The sequence below is a fragment of the Nycticebus coucang genome, chromosome 2 (assembly GCF_027406575.1).
Source record: "Nycticebus coucang isolate mNycCou1 chromosome 2, mNycCou1.pri, whole genome shotgun sequence".
Taxonomy (NCBI): domain Eukaryota; kingdom Metazoa; phylum Chordata; class Mammalia; order Primates; family Lorisidae; genus Nycticebus; species Nycticebus coucang.
In genome coordinates, this window is record NC_069781.1 from 38,059,500 (window position 1) to 38,080,897 (window position 21,398).

Here is a 21,398-nt window from a genome sequence, read left to right on the forward strand (position 1 = left end):
GAAGGGATGCTGGATATTATTAAAAGCTTTTTCTGCATCAATTGAGAGAATCATATGGTCTTTATTTTTTGTTTGTTTATGTGCTGAATTACATTTATAGATTTACGTATATTGAACCAGCCTTGAGACCTTGGGATAAATCCCACTTGGTCATGGTGTATAATTTTTTTGATGTGTTGTTGGATTCTGTTTGTTAGGATCTTATTGAGTATTTTTGCATCAATATTCATTAGTGATATTGGTCTATAATTTTCTTTTCCTTTTGGGTCTTTCCCTGGTTTAGGAATCAAGGTGATGTTTGCTTCGTAGAATGTGTTGGGTAGTATTCCTTCTTTTTCTATATTTTGGAAGAGTTTGAGTAATATAGGTACTAGTTCTTCTTTAAAGGTTTGGTAGAATTCTGACGTTAAGCCATCTGGTCCTGGGCTTTTCTTTTTAGGGAGATTTTGTATAATTGATGCTATTTCAGAACTTGATATAGGCCTGTTCAACATTTCCACTTCATTCTGGTAAAGTCTTGGTAGGTGGCATACTTCCAAGTGTTGGTCAATTTTCTTTAGATTTTCATATTTCTGAGAGTAAAGTTTCTTGTAATATTTGTTAAGGATTTTTTGAATTTCTGAGGGGTCTGTTGTTATTTCATCTTTACCATTTCTGATTAATGAAATTAGAGATTTTACTCTTTTTTTTTTCTGGTTAGGTTGGCCAAAGGTTTATCTATATTATTGATCTTTTCAAAAAAACAACTTTTGGATTTATTGATCTGTTGTATAATTCTTTTGTTTTCACTTTCATTTGATTCTGCTCTGATTTTGGTTATTTCTTTTCTTCTGCTGGGTTTGGGGTTGGAATGTTCTTCCTTCTCTAGCTGCTTGACCTGTCTCATTAAGTTATTAACTTCCTCTCTTTCTGTTTTTTTGAGGAAGGCTTGCAGTGCTATAAATTTCCCTCTTAGGACTGCCTTTGCAATATCCCAGAGGTTATAATAATTCATGTCTTCATTGTTGTTTCGTTCCAAAAATTTGGTGATTTCCTTCTTAATTTCATCTATAACCCATCTATCCTTCAGCATAAGGTTGTTTAGCTTCCATGTTTTTGTATGGGTATGCAGGTTCCTGTTGTTATTGAGTTCAACTTTTATTCCATGATGGTCTGAGAAGATGCAAGGAATAATTTCTATTTTTAAAAATTTGTTGAGGTTAGAATTGTGGCCTAGGATGTGGTCGATTTTGGAGTTTGTGGGCTGATGAGAAGAATGTGTATTCAGTTTTGTTGGGATGAAATGTTCTGTAGATGTCTGTTAAGTCCAGATGTTGACCGGTTAATTTTAAATCTAAAATTTCTTTGCTTAGCTTCTTTTTGGAGGATCTATCCAGCACTGCTAAAGGGGTGTTAAAATCTCCAACTACTATGGAACTGGAGGAAATTGAGTTGCTCATGTCCGTTAGAGTTTCTTATAAATTGAGGTGCATTCTGGTTGGGTGCATAAATGATAATAATTGAAATCTCATTATATTGCGTATTACCTTTAACAAATATGAAGTGTCCATTCTTATCCTTCCTTATTTTGGTTGGTTTAAAGCCTATTGCGTCTGCAAATAGGATTGCAACGCCTGCTTTTTTCCGCTTTCCATTTGCCTGGAGTATAGATTACCATCCCTTCACCTTGAGTCTATATTTGTCTTTTAATGTAAGATGCGATTCTTGTATGCAGCAGATATCTGGCTTGAGTTTTTGTATCCAGTCAGCCAACCTATGCCTCTTTAGAGGACCGTTTAAACCATTCACATTAATTGAGAATATTGATAAGCCTTTCGAGAGTCTGGTGGACATTTTTAATCCTTTTGTGACTGTGGAAGTTGGAATTTGATCAAAAGTTTCTGGGTGGGTTTACTTTTGTGGTGGAGGATTACGCTGGTCTTTATGAAGGATAGGTCTGAGAATATCCTGGAGAGCTGATTTAGTTATGGCAAATTTCTTCAACATGTGAATGTCATTAAAGTATTTAATTTCTCCATCATAAATGAAACTCAGTTTAGCTGGGTACAGGATCCTGGGTGGAAAGTTATTTTGTTTTAGGAGATTAAAAGTTAATGACCATCCTCTTCTAGCTTGAAAGGTTTCAGCAGAGAGATCTGCAGTTATTCTAATATTCTTCCCCTTGTAGGTAATGGTTTTCTTTCATCTGGCTGCTTTCAGAATTTTCTCCTTCATATTAACTTTAGTGAAATTGATTATAGTGTGTCTGGGGGATGTCTTATTCAGGTTGAGTCATGCCGGAGTTCTGAAACTGTCTGCTATCTGAATTTCAGAATCTCTTGGCATGTCTGCAAAGTTCTCTTTCACAATCTCATGGAGAAGAGACTCTGTGCCTTGTGAAGCCACTTTGTTGCTTTTGGGGATCCCTATAAGACGAATATTGATTTTCTTTGAATTATCCCAGAGCTCTCTGAGAGAGTGATCTGTTTTTGCCCTCCATTTCTCTTCCTCTTTGAGAGTTTGGGAGCGTTCGAAAGCTTTGTCTTCAATGTCAGAAATCCTTTCTTCTGCTTGCTCTATCCTGTTACTGAGGGATTCTACTGTGTTTTTCAGATCTTTGAGGGCTGCAACTTCTTTTTTTATTTTTATTTATTTTTTTTTTTGTAGAGACAGAGTCTCACTTTATGGCCCTCGGTAGAGTGCCGTGGCCTCACACAGCCCACAGCAACCTCCAACTCCTGGGCCCAAGCGATTCTCCTGCCTCAGCCTCCGAGTAGCTGGGACTACAGGCGCCCGCCACAACGCCCGGCTATTTTTTGGTTGCAGTTTGGCCGGGGCTGGGTTTGAACCCGCCACCCTCGGTATATGGGGCCGGCGCCTTACCGACTGAGCCACAGGCGCCAGCAACTTCTTGTCTCAATGTGTCAAAATCTTTGGTCATTTGGTCTTTGAATTTGTTGAATTCTTGAGACATCTTTTGGGTTACTGCTTGGAATTCTAATTTGATCTTATTTGCTATCCAGATTCTGGATTCGATTTCTGACATCTCAGCTGTTTGTGCATGGGATCTTGTGCTGTGTCTGCGCCATTGATCCTTGGGGGATTTGATCTACTCTGATTATTCATATTGCCAGAGTATTTCCATTTATTTCGCCTCATGATTCTTTTTCACTGTTGTCTCTGGCCATCCTCAGAGTTGGGGAGATATCTCCCCAAGATTAGACCCCAGCGGGATTGCTGGATCTTTGTAGGGAGTGACCCTGTGTAGCTCCTCTGGGGCTGACCCAGCCAGGGAGTTCTGGTTGTGGGAGTAGCTCTGGAGTGTGACACACTCGGATCCAGCAACAGGGTGGGAGGTTGTGCACACAGTTCTGGGAGTGCCTGGTGCCCAGTGACTTTGGCACAGAGGGCCAAAGGCTTTAGCAGTCTCTGGCCAGGATATGAGCTCTGTGCGGAGGCAAGGAGGGCTCCGGAGGGCACGCGGCTACCAGAGTCCCTGGCCAGACGAGTGGGCCGGTGTTGAGGCAGGGTGGGTACAAGAGGGAGGACGCGGGGTTGCATGGTTCCCAGAGTTCCTGGTCAGGGCATGCAGAGGCCTGGCAGGCATGGGTCATGGGTCACAGCGCAGCTCTTACAGATGTCTGGGCATGCGTCTATTAGTCTGTGTAATTATTTGTAACAAAATTTCTCTGTCTTGTACAAAGACATCATAAAAGGCTGTCAAATGCTATAAATAGAACCTTGGGGGTCCCTTTCCTCACCTGAGAAACATCGGAGGGCCAGCAGATGCGGGAGCCCTGAGGAACAAAAGGAGACAGCAGAGAGGGGACGGCTCAGGTCTGTGGTGACGCAGCTCCAACCCCTCCACGAGGAAGCACTGGTGTGAGGAGAGCCCTGCTCCGCGTGCAACCAGGAGATGTAGCCACCCCCTAAACATGTCTTTAACCAGAATAACATGTTTGTATTATACTGGGGCCACTTAAAAGTTTGTTCTAGGAAAGGTTTTCTAAAGGTGGAATGGGACAAAATTTTGTTCCAGGAAAGGTGCTAAAAAGTTTAAAGATCATTTCTCATAAAAAATTAAATTATATCGGGCAGCGCCTGTGGCTCAGTCGGTGGGGCGCCGGCCCCATATACCGAGGGTGGCGGGTTCAGGCCTGGCCCCGACCAAACTGCAACGAAAAAATAGCCGGGCGTTGTGGCGGGCGCCTGTGGTCCCAGCTGCTCGGGAGGCTGAGGCAAGAGAATCGCTTAAGCCCAGGAGTTGGAGGTTGCTGTGAGCTGTGTGAGGCCATGGCACTCTACAGAGGGCCATAAAGTGAGACTCTGTCTCTACCAAAAAAAAAAAAAATAAAAAAAATTAAATTATAAATATGTTTAATACAAAAGAACTGATTTAAAAGGCAATATGATTTGTAAATTAAAGAAAACATGACTTTAAAAAGCAAATAGTAGTTACATAAGGGGCTAATTTTATTTGCTTTTGCTTATCTCTATTTAAAACATTTTAGGTTGAAAACATATTTATGTTATTTGTTTTTATTTTTATATCTTTTGAGGCATAATTTAGATACAGTAAAACATATAAATTGTTAAGTGTACAATTTGGTGACTTTTCACATATACTATATATAAGACCATGTGACCACCAGCCAGATCAAAATATAGAATATTTCTATTACCCTAGAAAGTCCCTCATGCCCCATTCCAGTCCTACTCCCCACATCGTACTAGTTAACTACTATTTTGACCTAGTTTAGATTGGCTTTCGCCTGTTCTTAAATGGAATCATATAGTATATACATTTGGGTCTTATTTTTTTTTTTTTTGCTCAGTTTAATATTTCTGAAAACTACTTGTATTGTGTTTATAGTAAATTTGAAAATTTTTCTGGGTAATATTTCATTTTATAACTATATCACAATTTGTTTATCCATTCTTTTGTTGAACATTTGGGTTATTTGCAATTTTTTACTACTAAGAATAAAGCAACTATGAACAATGTTGCATCATTTTCTTTCTTTTTTTTTTTTTTTGGTGGACATTTTATCTGGGGCATATACCTAGGAGCAGGATTACAGGATATATGCATCTTTTAACTTTTTAGGATTTTGCCAAGATTCTCTTCAGTGTAACTTACATTTCAATTAGCAGTGCTTGAGAGTTACCCATTCTCTTTTTCTTGTGCCACTATACAGTAAACAAATAAGGCTGATTCTTCCTTGTGGGAAGACCAAAACTAAGCCTGGGGGATCTCGGCCAAAACAACTCTTATCTGGCCCAGCATCCAATACAAGGGAAGAATGTGAAGAGCAAAGGGTTGTTGGGTTAGCAGTTGATCCTGAGGGTCATTGTATGTCTAGGTGGCCAGCCTGGGAGGAGTGCAGGAGACAAAGTGAGGAGAGTGAAAAGCCGGTCTCAGGAAAGGGCTATGGACAAGAGCTCAGGGCCACCTGGCTGACTGGTTGGGTTCTGAGGGCTGGATTCCAGCTCCTTCAGGGAACTGGAGGATCATAGGTAGAACAGGAAGATCCATGGCCGTATGCTGAATGCTTAGATGATTGAGGTTTCATTGGATGTTTATAACAGTAACATGGCTTCTGCAAGTAGACCTTACAGATAGCTGAGGCAGAGCTGATACAGACAAGAGACAGTCAATACCCCAGCCCCAAGTGCACAATTGAGCCTAATCCTGGCAGTTTTTTTTAAAGACATGATGCTGCCTGGGTGCATGGGAGAAGCTGGGTCTATAATGTGTGAAAGAAGTAGGTGTTGCTTGCTAAGACACATGGGAAAGTCTGAACAAAGTAGCGTTGGTGGGTCGTAATAATGACAATGAAAATGAGGGTAAATTTTCAGATTTCACCCCCACACAGATTACTCACCCTTGGTCTGTTTTGTGGTCATAGTCTAAATGGTTAGGCCTCCTGGATGATTCTGAAATTTGTTAACTGATGATCTGGATGACAGTTCAGCTGATACTGATTCTACTTCAAAAATATCTTGGATCTTTTTGCTTCTTTCCAATTTTATTATCATCACTTGAGTTGAAGCCACCATGATATATATTCTTTGGTATATTCCAATAGGCTGTTTACCAGTCTCCCTTCAATTTCTGGCCCCCCAGATTCCTTCCACATGGCATTGTGCATCTAATTGTGCTGTTCTCTTTCTCTCATCTAACTTCAAATGTATGTTTCTGAACTATAAACAAAAATCATGTTAAAATTTCAGAAGCAGGTAGGTAACATGGATACTAGAAAGAGGTAGAAGAATCGGGTTCTAATCCTGGAACAACCACTTACTGGCCATGTGACCAAGGATTCCTTCTCCCTGGGTTTCAATTTCCTCATCTGTGAATAAAAGGATTTGGACAAAAGTAGAAAGTCTCTAAGGGCCGTGGTGGGTTTAACATTCTGTGTTATTTCATGTACTTTGCGGGGCTAATCCAGAGGATTTTCCTTCAGTTTTTATCTAGGATGAAGAGAAATGAGGTCTGTGGGGGTATTTCATCAGCTCACCTGTCTCTCTTCTCTGTGATGGTTGGCCTCTTTGAAGTTTGAGGACAGTTCCCACACATCGAGGAAAACCATATGAAAATGTTCAAAGAGCATTTCCTCATTTCAGCAGGTGTGCCATGGACTGAGAGGAAGTCTGTGGTGGTTTCAGATTGCTGGTGCAGGTTTTTGTCAAATTCTCTCTGCTTTACTGTGTAACTTGACCTTAGGGTAGAAGATGACTCCACAAGTTGCAGAAAGTGCTGCTACCATCTTTGTAGGATCCTGCTCGAGTGGTGGATGTAGATATATACATTTGTCTAGTTATATTTTTAGAAATGTAAGTCTTAAGGCACTGAGCTGTATCACACATGTTGTGCAAATGTCAATTTCCTAATTTTGCTATTGTACTTTAGTTATATAAGATGCAGCCACTGGTGAGCTGTAGGAGGCTGTGAGGGACCTCTCCAGTCTATCTTGACAACTTCCCGTGAATCTTTCATTGTTTCAAAGTCAAAAGAAAACAGTTAAGTCTTTCAAGGTGATTAATAGGATTCTCTAGGGCTAATTCCGTAACATCTTCCACAACTGTCTTGAGTTGTTTCTTTTTTCCCCTAAAGCAAAATGTAGATTACCTGACAATGCAATGGATTTTCATACTTTTCACTATAAGGTTTGTTCCCAAGGAATTTCCTACTGAAGGCTCAACACACACATGCAGTGTGTTTATGTCATGTTTGATCAGCACCAAGGCCAGTCTTAGCAGTAGTGCTGGGTGTGCTGTCTGTCTGGGTTCTTGGATTCCATGCTCTTCCCACATTTCTCTTCTCTACTCTAGTTTCCTCACCCTCCATGACTCCCTGAAGTTTATGGAGATAGAGGGTCAGGGAGTGGCCTGGACAGTGGCCCTCTCAGACCTCTGAGGAGAGTGGGTGGGACAAGATAGGCCCCAGTGGTCATTTGGGGATTCAGTCAGTCCAGACCGGGGTGGGCATGTATTGTGTGTGTGTATGTGAAGGGACTAGGAGAGGGTACTGAAGTCTGATGGGCAATGCTTATGATAGGCAGAATATCAACTCCCCAAAGATGTCCACATCTTCATCCCCAGAACTTGTGATTATATTAGTTTACATGGCAAGAGGGAATTAAAGTTGCTCATCAGCTCACCTTAAAATAGAAAGACTATCCTGAGTTATTCTGAGTGTGTGTGTGGCAGTGTAATCACAAGGGGCTTTAAAGGAAGGAGAAGGAGGCTGAAGAGGAGAGTCAGAGTGGTGATGACAAAGCAGGGTTGGAGAAGAGCTGTCCTACTGGCTTTGAAGATAGAGGAAGGGGCCTAGAGTTAAAGAATGTTGGTGGCCTCTAGACACTAGAAAAGGCAAGTCAATGAATCTCTCCAGAGCTTCCAGAAGAGAATGCAGCCCTACAGACACCTCAATTTCAGCCCTATGTTTAGTTTTAAGCTATGGATTTTTAATTATTTACTATAGCACAGTAGAACACTTATATAACGCTGGTACAATAGAAAACTAATATAATATGGCAGGATATAAGGTTTCAGGGTAAGAACTGATTGAGGGAGGCCTGAGGTTCAGGAATCAGTGAAGAGTGTCTTAGGGCTGAATGAAGTAAAATCTGAGGTAGGAATAATGGTAGGGAAGGAGAAGAAGTTTGAGGTTCAAGGCTCAAAGTCCAGGGTGAAGGCAGTGCTATGCCAGGAGGGATTGCGTTAAGAATCAGGAAAAGAGAGGTTCACTCAGTTCAAACAGTCAGAGAAGCAGTTTTGGGGATTTGGGTTATGTGGGTAATAGAGGTAAGGCTTGGATGTGGAAAGCATATGTGCAAATAGTGGGTTTGTATTGGCCTAGGGGACAGTAAAAGGAGGTGGAGAGAGCACAGGGCTAGGAATTCAGTCTGTATTTTAGTAATTTTGCTACCTAAGTTTTTGACATGGTTAACTCTTTAAAATTCCTGTCCTAGGTTTTCTCATATGTAAAGCAAGGGCTTGCTTTCCAGATTGAAATAAAAATTAACATGATTTGGTGAAGGACCTTAATAAGTTCTTTAGCCGTGGTTATAGCATCTTGGGCATAGCTCAATCTAGTGTATGCGACGATAGTGGACTATGTATTCCCTCTTAGCAGAGTGACTTTGCTCTACTTGTAAGCATTTATCATATTGCTAAAATGTGGAGGTAATGACCCCAGCAGACACCAGCCTCCTGTTGATCTGAATATTTCATACTTACAGAATTCTATGTATATGATCTTTTTCATGGGGCAAATTCAAAGTCTTCACAAACTGCCCTCTTTGATTCCTCTTGGGGTTAACAGGTAGTAACTATTTTGTAGTTGACCAAACAGAGGAAGACAGGGCTATGGATCCTCAAATCTTTCAATTCTTAAGCATTAAGTATTCCAGAATCCCGAAATACTAAATTCAGTAAAAATGTCTCTGCATTCTGTTTGATTTTGTACACTTTTCAGTTTCTCACAAACCTTTTACTGACAGAGCATCGTAGCATCTGCCAGTGATAGGGCCACCAGAGGGTTTGGCAGCTTGTGGGTGGGAGTTTCAGGGTTTGGGGACTTGGCGGCAGTTAGATTGGGCTGTTGGTGTAGGAGGATAAAACTGTGTATTGATGATGGTCTTTGCTTTTCCTAAATCACAATTGCATCATATGAGATAGCTGAATTTATGTTGAGCTTTACAAAAGCCTCCTGGGAAAAGGGCAAAACTGGTTTTAGTGCGTAAGAAATTTATTTATGGCAATTATGGTATCAAACTGGGACTGGGGACTGTTGAGAATCTGGACCGTTTTCTAGTAGAGGAAAAAAAATCCATTTTACTTTTATAAGTAGGAAACATAGTTGAATCACTTGTAGTTAAAATGATTTTTGAATGTCTGATTGTCCTTTTCTTTAGGTAGCAGGTAGGATATTCTTGTCATACTAATTCTTACTTTGAATAAAGATGAATTCTGGAAGGCAATATGAAAAACAACAATAAAATAAAGAATAAGGATGAGCAGAAAGAAAGTGCCCATCACCATAGGAGGTAGTTTGAGGCTGTCAAGCGTGGTTGGCCAGGTTTCTTGTGACTCATCTGCACAGCAGAGCGGTATGGCTGGTTCTCCTGGAAACACCAGGTCACAGATTTCTGCAGTTTTAAGATGACTCACAAGGAAGGGGGCTGCAGGTCCCAACTTAGGTTTATCTGTCATACAGAAATGTGACTTATTTCTTTCATTTTATTTTATTTTTTAACTTGTGGTGTCCTGATTTCTAGTAATAGAATGTCATGGAAAGGAAATTACATTAAGTGATTTTTTTTTATTAAGTCATTTGTATATAGATCATAAATACATTTATGTCATTATGGGATTCGATGTGTTGATTATTTGTACAAATTGGAGTAGCTTACATCCTACTAATCAACGGCTTTCACCTCATTTACCCAATTACAGCATTAAGACATTTGTGTTCTATACCTGATAAATCCAACTTGTACTTGCAATGTGCTTGCGGGTGTGGTCCCCCTACTAACCCTCTATCAACCCAGCCTCTATCAACCAGCCCCCTCCCTTCCTCTCTATCATCATAGTGGCCATATGTGGAGAGACAATATATATAAATAATATATTGTCCCCTTCCCTCATTCATCCTAGTCTATAGTTGTGTTTCATTTTTCATATGCAAGTGTGAGTGATTATGAATTGGTTTCACAGTAGTACTGAGTACATTGGATATTTTTTTTTCCATTCCTGAGATACTTTACTAAAGTGATTTAAAAAAAAAAAAAAAACAAGATTGGAAAACTTGGATGAACCTCCATTTTCCTTGCACATTATCCTCTAAAATGGGTTACTTTTGATAAGGTTCTCCTAATATAGTGTGTGTTATATGTAATCTATCTATTGACAACTTAGTTAGAATATATGAAAGGACTTAATTATTTTTCCTCCATCACTTGGTTATATTACTTTAGTCCTTTCCTTTAATGGCATCTTAAGCAGGTACCAAAACATTTTGATTATTTAATTTTTTTAAACTTTTACATAAAATATAATTGGCCCACAATAAACTACATATACTTAAAGGATACAACCAGACAATTTTTGAATAGGCACACAGCTATGAAACCATCACTATGATCAAAATAATGAACATTTTTATCTCCCCCAAAGTTTCCTGGTGCTCTCGTGATTTTTATTTACCATCTAGTAAACTTTCAGGTATAATTCGCACTGTTTATGTATAACTTCTGTTATTGATTTCAAGCACATCTACAGGAATTTTTTGCCTCGTACTGCTTTTGAGTGTGGAAATGTGAGTACTGAGCTTCTGGGTTGTATATTTACCTAAGCCATCTCTTTGGAAATCTTGCTTATCACATGTTAGTATTAAACTCAGTTTTCAAAATGTAATTTTAAGTGATGCGATGGCTCATTCCAACATTATTTATATATATTGTCTCTCCACATATGGCCAAAACTCAATACCACTGGTATTAACAAGAAACAATGCATATCATGTTCATTTCCATTAGCAGGGAAAGGTGAATTAAAAAAGAAAATCTGCTTCTACACCATTTGTAGAGCCATTAGTTGTTATTATGTCATATTTGTTCTATGAGTAATGTTCTTCTACGCTACCCTTCCAACCGGCTGGTGGCTGTTAATTCAGCAAATTCAATTTTCCCAGTGAAGAAAGTTGCCCTTGCATCAAACTCATGAATATAATGCCTGTTGGTGGATATAATTCTTCCATTGTAAGCTTCATCCATCATGCTACAGCAAGTGGCCAGTGCTATGAGCTTGAACATGGAAAAGGCTGGTAAGGATTCCTCCTGCTTAATTTCACTAATGAATTTTATTTCTTTTCTTTAACAATAATATGTCTACATAGTGAACTGTATTTATATGGTAGATATTTTCAATACCAAGCCATTTCAGATATTAGAATAAACGCTTTAGTTGGTATCATTCTCTAGATATTATTTAGCAAGCGACCTCGTGCATTTGAGTATGCTGGTCTGTGGGCACAGGTCCTGCTGTCCAGTGATAGTCGATCTAAGTTTCGTAACTGTAAGATCATGCTGAGGGGTTTGGGCTTATAGAAGTGTGCTCTAGGACTATCACAGCTTTCTTGGGATTTGACCATCCATTTTTGATCTCCATTTAGATTCTTGTCTCTTTTATATAAGGGATCCAAAGAAACACAGTTATTCTGTTTATTGCTACTAAGTAGAATTTCAGCATTTAGTTGATTGAAAATTGTAAATTTTCTCTGAGCAAAGTGGTGGTGAATTTTCTCCTGGCTACTTAGGTTCCTGGTGTGATATGCACTGATTTTTCTAGACTTGATCGACTCACCAAATCATCTTTCCTTTCACAGAAGCAGGGATACACAAATGGTTAGGAAATCTGGTGGAGGCTTGAATCATGGATTGTGTGGATAAAGGATATTAAAGGGTATGCAGATTTTTTGAGTTATGTAAACAGGAACAGAATGGGTTTAGGTATCAGATGGAATTTGCAGGTTAGAAGTTAGAGCTTTGTTAACCAATTTGATGAAAACTTTTCAAATTGTATATAAAACCAGCACATTGTACCCTATGATTGCATTAATGTACACAGCTATGATTTAATAATAAAAAAAAGTTAGAGCTGTTTGAGCCTTCAGAGATTTAAGGAAAAATAGGCACATATTTCTCAAGCTTTGGTGTATTCTAGGATTCATGGAGAAGAGAGGTTTTTATGAACTTATCTATGTAACAGAGGCTTTAGCAGATTCATGAAAGGATGGATGAAATAAATACAACCTGTTCCAAACCCAAGTAACATGGGGATCACAGGCTGAGAAGCAGCGTCCAAACAACCCAGGGAGAATCCTTCCCAGCTCTTGGAAATGTAACTGTGACTGGGCTCCTTGGCCCTGATGGTTGGATAAAGAAATGACCAGAAGAGTGAATGCAAGTGAGAAGAGGATTGGACACAGGTGAGGCATCAGTTCATAAATTCAGATCTTGCAATTATAGCTTTTACTGATATGATAGACTTTTGTTTTGTTTGTTATTCCTTTGGTCTTAGGTAAAGGCTTAGTTGGCATTTTATTCCACTGGAATAGTGATCAGCTGAAGCTGAAAGGATCAGGTCTTAATGGTGTTGGGTCTCAAGAGAGAGCAGTAGGGATGGGAACCCAGAATTGGAGACTGGGGAACAGAAGATTTGAAGTAGTAAGAATTTCCAGGTCAGAGGGGGACAACCAGATAGCAGGGTTATGCCTCACAGGTGTAGGGTACTAGCAATAAGGAGCCAGGAGTTTAGGAGACAGGAGTTTTGTTCAAGATTTTAATTTTTAGAAGAAAAGAGTATTACATATTAAATAATATTAAATAACATGTAACCCTAGAAGGTTTCAGTATTAATAAGACTTTAAAAACTGCCCAAATGTATACACATTATAAGAGATGTTATCTATGTATTATATATATGTGATGTTATGTTTATACTTTAAGCACGTCTTATAATTACAGAAGTCAGATATGACTCGTATTCATCTTCTATTTTCGGTATGTATTGAGTATTACAATTTTAATACATTTTTTCCTTTATTAAAATATGTATACCTTTTTTTTGGTCAACCTCTTTATCTTAAGATCTCTCTCTCTTTTTCTCTCTCTGTCGAGAGACAGAGAAAGAATGAGAAAGAATAGACTCTTGCTACTCTGGAAATTAAGGTATACACACACACACACGCACACACACACACACACATAAATACAGTAGAACCTCTATAGTGGACCACTTTCCTACATTGCCATCTCTTTAAGTTGACCTAATTTTCAAAGACTGGACATGCACCACATATACTCAATGGAAATTCCTTATGATGACCACCTCTGTATATTAACCAGTTTGTTACAGTACCTTGGATGGCCAATTTACGGAGATTCTACTCTGTGTGGATATGTGTGTGTGTGTGTATTACAGAATTAGCTTGATTCCTTTCCTGATTATGTACTTTTATTTTTGGCTTGCTATTTGCAATAAGTGACTCAGAAACGGAAGTGAAAAATCATTTTACAGTTTGACTAGAGATTTTTTTTGGTTAGGGTTGTTGTAATTCTTACATAATATGAGTATGAACCTCTGAATGTTTATTAGATGTCTGGTGCTACTTTTCTGTGTAAAACAACAATACCAGCCCCCTAACTCCCATGCCTCTCTAATTATATGTAAACTTGTTTAAGATCATCCAGTACAATGAATGATTCATCACTCCAAGGTGCTCTGCTAAAGGCTACATTGTTACATGACTATTGTTCCCTACTGAATGTATTTATTTTGAGCTTTAGTTAAATTTTTTTATTTTTAAAATAAGCTCCAGATCTCTATCTGTACTTATTATGTAAGAAATAATAAACACTTGTACATATTTATCTACTTTTAAAAAGTTACTTCCTATGATAGAAACAGAAGGCTATTGCATTCTTAGAAATATCTGCTTAGATTTATTGCTGTCATAATCAGCAGCATAATTATCATCATCCTCATCATCATCACTACCATCTGTTAGTAGTATTGGTTGCTAACCATTTAGTGCAGGGATTATTGTAAGTCCCGGTAGCATTTATAAATAATGTGCTAAATAAAAGAGTCCCTGCCTTTAGAAAAAGAAAAATGAGTAATGGTCAAAATTATAGGCAGTTCCTAAATTTCAAATGGGTTGGTTGCCATTTTTGTTGGTGAGGCAGTTTGTTTGAACTTGGAGCCTATTTTATTGATTTAATTGGTAAACAATTTCACATATGGTCTATAGGTACCAGTTTTTCTCCCTAAAACCCACTTAAGAGCTGAAACTCCATTGTGTTTATGATAGAGTAACAGAGGTTACTGGTAAAAAATTTATGAAGACTCAACAGAGTCTTCTGTCAGAGTTGGTGGAGCACAGTTTTTTCCTATCTGCCATCCTCTCCTACACCCCCAAGCAAGAAGACATTTATGCCTGCTGTTGTGGGTTGAATTATGTCCCCGAAAAATGTATGTTGAAATCCTAACACTAGGTATCTGATAAATGTGACCTTATTTGGAAATAGGGTCTTTGAAGATGCAATTAATTTAAGATGAAGGCTATATTAGATTAGGATGGGGACTAGCCCAATGACTGCTGTCCCAATAAGAAGAGGGAAATTTGGACACACAGATGAGGAGAATGCGATGTGACAGAAGAGGAAGAGTTTGGGGGTGATGCAAGCTGAAGACGAGGAGTGCCAGTGATTGCTGGCGACCACCAGAAGCTAAGAGGAGAAAGGAAGAATCCTCCCCTAAAACCTTACAGAGAGCATAGGCCTGTTCATATTACTTTAAACTTCTAGCCTCTAGAATTGTGAGATGTCTGTTTTTTTAAACCACCCAAGTTTAAGATAATTTTTTTATGGCAGTCCAAGGAAACAGCATACCGTCAAAGTAAACAAAGTTTGATCATTAGATATTTTTTAAAAAATAAGCAAACAAGCAAACAAACAAAATTTTCATGTGTGCATCTACTCCATGATAGCTCTGGGCAGGGACTTATTGCTAAAAGCTTAGCCTACTTAAGTTTGAGATGTGTTTTAGTTTGCTGTGTTATTACATAATTAGGGTGGTAATATTTAAATGACTATGTTTTTAGTGCTTTTTAATATAAATCCTGTATTTCAATAAGAATTTGAAGATATGTGACGACACACAGTGAATCCTACAATTTTTAGAATTACTGTGACAAGCACGACTATATGAAAAAACTCAAGACTACATATGACAGAAACCTGTACAGGCCAATCTTTGCTTTAAGTAGAGAACCCACATTAAGTAAAGGTAAATTAGATATAGTTAGAGTTTTAAAAGAAGATTCTTCTATTTACTATTCTTCTGTTTTGTTCCCCCCCCCGACTGAAACTGGCCTAACTCTAAATTTCCAGCGTAGTAGGCGTTCATTATATCTCTAGGGCTCTTCCTCCCTCCAAAATGGTCCAAAAATCCAAGGACCTGGAATTCAAAGAGGCCAGTCATCTTTCTAAATACCTTACAGAGAAAGAAAGAGAAAGAATTGGAAAATTTCATCAGCCTTCTGTTGGCTCCCAATTTTTAGATTCCATTGTTTCTAAAGCCTGTCGGTTATTGGTAATAATAGATACCCATAGTCTGAGGCATCCTTTTCACTCCTTCAACAATGCACTTTCTGGTCAATAACCCACTATGGTATCTCCCACTTGGATGAAAGCCCTTTTGTTCACAGTCATCTCTGTTAAAGGATGGGCTTTAAAGTCTGACAATCCTGAGTCTCAGATCTGCCATAAACTAGCTGTGTGACCTTGAAAAGTTACTTATGTTCACTAGTTCTCTGTTTTCAGCACTGCAAAATGGCTATACTATTGTATCTTCTCCATAGACTAGTTGTAATAATTCAATAAGAAAATGCACATAAAATACTTAGAAAAAGCCTGACACATAGTAATATTTATAATAGTGAAACAATGAGGATTGCATCTATATTTATGAAGAGATTTAATGATGTGGGGGAAAAACCTATAAGGTATTAGATTATTAAGTAAGAAATGTCTGATTTCCTTAAGTACTAAGTCTGACAGTTGTCTCTGGCATTTCACTTGGAAACGTTTTTTCATTGTAAAGGTAAAAAGGTACATCCTCATTCTTTCAAATGCATGTTTTGGCTTGTGATTATCTTTTAAAACATTTTTTACAGCAACTTTTGTGAAACCATGGATAAGTCAAAAATTCATTTTTTTTTTTTTTTAGAAGTTTCATTGTGGAACCAATGCAGTGCCGACGGCTCAAAATATCAACGAAGTGTGGCTAATGAACACACAATACCTTGATGGTTTGAGAAGTTTCTTTCTAGAGATTTTTATCTTGAAAATGAGCCAAATGGGTGACCTGAGACCAAGGTGGATAATGATGAGCTGAAAGGTGTAGTGGAAATGAATCCATCTTAACCTACATGTGAAGTAGCAGCAAGGTTTGATAGTATTCCAACAATATTGGACTGTTTGAAACATATCTGCAAGGTAAAGCTAGATGAATGAGTTCTGTATGAATTAAACGATGGTCAGAAGAGGAATCATTTTGAAGCTTGACTCTCTTTTATATCCTGACATAAAGGTGCACCATTTCTATACTGTATTGTATTTTTTTTTTTTTTTTTTTTGTAGAGACAGAGTTTCACTTTATGGCCCTCGGTAGAGTGCCGTGGCCTCACACAGCTCACAGCAACCTCCAACTCCTGGGCTTAAGCGATTCTCTTGCCTCAGCCTCCCGAGTAGCTGGGACTACAGGCGCCTGTCACAATGCCCGGCTATTTTTTGGTTGCAGTTTGGCCAGGGCTGGGTTTGAACCAGCCACCCTCGGTATATGGGGCCGGTGCCTTACCAACTGAGCCACAGGCACCGCCCTCTATACTGTATTGTTATCTGTGATGAAAAGTGGATTCTTTTTGACGATCAAAAATGTTCAGCGCAATGGTTGAATAAAGATGGCGTAACAAAACACAGTGCAAAACCGAATATTCATCAACACCCTTCCACTGCCAAAAAACTAATGTTATCTGTTTGGTTGTCCAGCACTGGTATTATTCATCAACTGCAACTTCATGAAACCTAATCAATAGACTATGGCAGTTGTCTGCTGCAAACAAATGGGTGAAATGATCCTGATGCCCTCTATCAAACAGCTGAGATTGGTCAGCAGAGACAGGCCAATCCTCTCACCAGCGCATGCGCCACCACATGAGCAGCACAAACAACGCTGCTCAAACTACAGACACTGGACTTTGAAACTTTCTGTCATCCACAATGTTCACCAGACCATGCACCAACCCAGACTTTGGACTACTTCTTGCAAGGAGAAATATGCTTAGCAAGCTGTGGAAATGCTTTCTACGATTTCATTGCCACTCTCTCTCCAGGCTTCTTTGCTGCTGGCATACACAAGCCACCACTGAGATGGCAAAACTGTGTTGATAGTTCAGCAGCATACTTTGAATAATTGTACTATTTCTTGTTTGAGATATGATAGACTCAATTTTTGACTCAAAATTGTACATTTCAATTTCAATGACCTAATAATTTTGAGGGCAAAGAGAGGAATAAAATGTATATAGTGTGATTTTTAATCACAAAGAATGGTGCTCACCAAACATTTCATTTTAGTTTCTTGACTATAGCCCCTTCCCTATACCTATCACTTTGTAACAAGGTCTAGACCAGGGGTCCTCAAACTGCGGCCTGCAGGCCACATGAGGCGGTGTGATTGTATTTGTTCCCATTTTTTTTTTTTTTTACTTCAAAATAAGATATGTGCAGTGTGCATAGGAATTTGTTCATAGTTTTTTTTTTTTTAAACTATAGTCCAGCCCTCCAACCGTCTGAGGGACAGTGAATTGGCCACCTATTTAAAAAGTTTGAGGACGCCTGGCCTAGACAATGGGCTGTGATGAAAATTAGTGTGTTATTTGTGGGCTCAAGCACAGAGAACTGTTGAGAGACCCTCAGCTATTTTTTTGTCTCTTCAAGTGATGGAAGAGGTCACTGTTCCAGGTTCAGCTATAAGATGGTGGGATTCCCATCAGCCTGGTCCTTGATGAACTAAGCCCTCTGACAACCCATAACTAAGCCCCCCGATAATCCCATGGTGTAACTCTACAAAGGTTTGGTTCTTCACCATGCTACTGTAGTTAGGGTTAGTGTTAGGTAGCATGAGTAAGAAAATAAATATTTTCAGAGTTAGGGATTTGGAGGTTAACTTGTCACTCTGACCTACCCTGACCTTTATTTTCATAAAATTATGTTTGAAAAGACTCAAAGACCACCAAAATTGTAATGATGGTTATTGTTGTATAGTGTGATTATGAACATTTTGAATTATTTTTTACAATTTTTTCTGTATTAAAATTTTTTTTTAAGGGAGGCAATGATGTGCTTAGTTCATTTAAGAATATTTTTGATCTGTGGTACATGCACACCATGCAATACTATTCAGTTATAACAAAAGATGGTGACTTCATATCTTTTGTAATATCCTGGATGGAGTTGAAACACATTCTTCTTAGTAAAGTATCACAAGAATGGAAAAACAATTATCCAATGTACTTAATACTAATATCAAGCCAGTAGATGATCTGATGCATGCCCACATAGGAGAAAAACTCATTTCAATGCTAGTTGGGTGGAGGGGTAATGAGAGAGAGAGAAGTGGGAGGGTTAGGGTGCTCTTACTGAATGTGCATGGGGTGGAGTCGTTTGGCACACCTTTGGTGTGTGAGACATAAGCACAAGAGGGACTCTACCTAACAAAATCAAATATTTTGACCTGGTTGTACCCTCTCATTAACCTGAAATAAATTTACTTAAAAAAAGAATAATTTTGATCAAAACTGCTTAAATTACCTTCTGAAATAAAGGGTAAGCTTTAACGATTTAGAAACTATTTATTAATGAAAATTACTTCACTTTCTGGCACTGACATCTAATTGGGGATTTAGTGTAGATTAGGGGTTGTCAGACTACAGACTATGGACAAACACTAGCCTGAAGCCTGTTTTTCAAAATAAAGTTTTATTGGAATACAACCACACGGATTCATTTATGTATTGTCTGTGGTATTTTAAACACTGCAGTGGCAGAGTTGAGTAGTCACACCAGTGACCACATGGGCCATACAACCTAAAATATTTACTATCCAGCCCTTTTCAGCAGAATTTTTCCAACCCCTGGTGTAGATTGTAAACTGTGAGCAAGGCCCAGGACTAGTACTCAGGGTTCTCCAGAGACAGAACCAACAGGATTTGTTTATTTATTTACTGTTTATAGGGATTGGCTTACATGATTATAGAGGTTGAGAAGTCCCAGGATCTGTAGTCAGGAAGCTGGAGACTCAGGAGAGTCACAGTTCCACTGTGCATCTGAAGGCCTGACAAGCAAGACACTCATGGTGGAAGTTCCAGACCAAGTCCAAGTCTGAAGGTGGAAGACTGAGATCCCAGCTTAAAGACAGTCAATCAGGCAGAGGGATAGAATTCTCCCTCACTGGGCCTTTTGTTCTATTCAGGCTCTCAGTGGATTAGATGAAGCCCATCCACGTTAGGTAGGGAAATTTGCTTTACTCACCCTACCAATATAAATGCTAGTCTCTTCCAGAAGCACTCTATCAGGCATACCCAGAAATAATGTTTAATCAGATATTTCACAGGCATCTTGTAGTCCAATCAAGTTGACACATAAAATCAACTGTCATACGTGGAGTATAAACTGTAAAGGGGTGCTGATGTAATTAATGTTAAATAACATTTTAATGAAGTATTAAAAATATTATTGCAAAAATCCATGATGAACAAAATGTCAAAATTTTAAATAGAGATAGAATCACTTATTTTAATACTTTGCCAAGCCATATTGGAACCTGAGGCTACTAATTTTGTCTTTATTTAGAATTGTGATTTTTTTTTTTTTTTGTTCATCATGTAGGACACAGAAGTGCCCCCAAATTCCCTAGCATAATACTTAACATATGGTGGGCCTACTTACGTGTTTTTCATCGATTATGAATTTGTTAGCCCGTGATACTGCAAAAGAGGAATAAGAAAAATCTCTGAGTGGGAGCATTTTGACCCATTTGTTCTAACCCAAAATTTATGTACTAAGTCTATTCAACAGTTTGTCTATTCACCAACAAATATTGGTGATGACTTTCATCTCAGTACTAGGCCCCTAATTTAATGACTGTTTTAAGATGGTATTTTGTGATTTATTATACTTTAAGCATAATTTTGAACATAAATTTTGAATTTAGATTTTTCTGTAAAGGCTTGCTTGTACAATCTAAATACTTGCTGTATTATTTTTTAGCCAACTATTTCTGGCTTCCTCTCCCATTTCTCAGTTGATGTATTCATCAGATAGACTAATCTCATCCTGTCCTTCCAGGCTCTTCCTGTAATATCTTCATGATGACTGGAAGATGGAATGTTCATTCTAAAAGTCAAATTTGTTGGGATGCTAAGCCACATTTTTCAGAGTCCGAAGGTTCATATAGTACACAAACTTGAACTTTACTCAGTATGATACTTGGATATTGCTGTGCCTAAGGAATGAACATAATATTGTTTATTCCTTAGCACAGAGACCCATGTTGATCAGTACAGGGACTTGGACAAGAATAAGAAACACTTACCTTTGTCTTCCAAATACCCACTATCTGGGAGAAAGAGGTAAATTTTGGTAAAGGTTGGGGAAGAAAGCACTAGGTGAGTGGATGCTGAAGTTACATAACTGTCTTTAGATAAAACATTTTCCTTTTTAAAAAAATTATATGTATATAAAATTAATTTTTTTTACATAGACAATATCTTGCTCTGTTGCCCAGGCTAGAGTGCAGTGGTGTCATCATAGCTCATGTAACTTTAAACTCCTGGGCTCAAGGGATTTTCTTTCGTTGGCCTCCAGTAACTATGCCATCATGCCTACCTGGCTAATTTTGTTTTTCTTTGAGGGACCAGCTCTTGCTGTTTTGCTCAGGCTGGCCTCAAGCAATCCTCCTGTCTTGGCCTCCCAAAGGACTAGGATTACAGGTGTGAGTCACCATGCCTGGCTGGAGAAAATGCTTTAAAGGGAGCATAATAAACGTAGTAATGGAAATCATAAGTGCATTTAATTTAACATTGAAAAATCAAGATAAATATACCCAAAGGCAAGAAGAAAACTGCTCATGAAGTTCTGATAAATGTACAGATTGTTTTGTCTGATTTGCACCTTAAATATTAGTTGGCTTTTTGCTAGATGTTTCTTCTGTTACACAAAAGTAAAGTTCAGGTTCTTCACATAGGGAAACAGGGTTAGATCCAGAAACATTCTCCTTCCTCACCT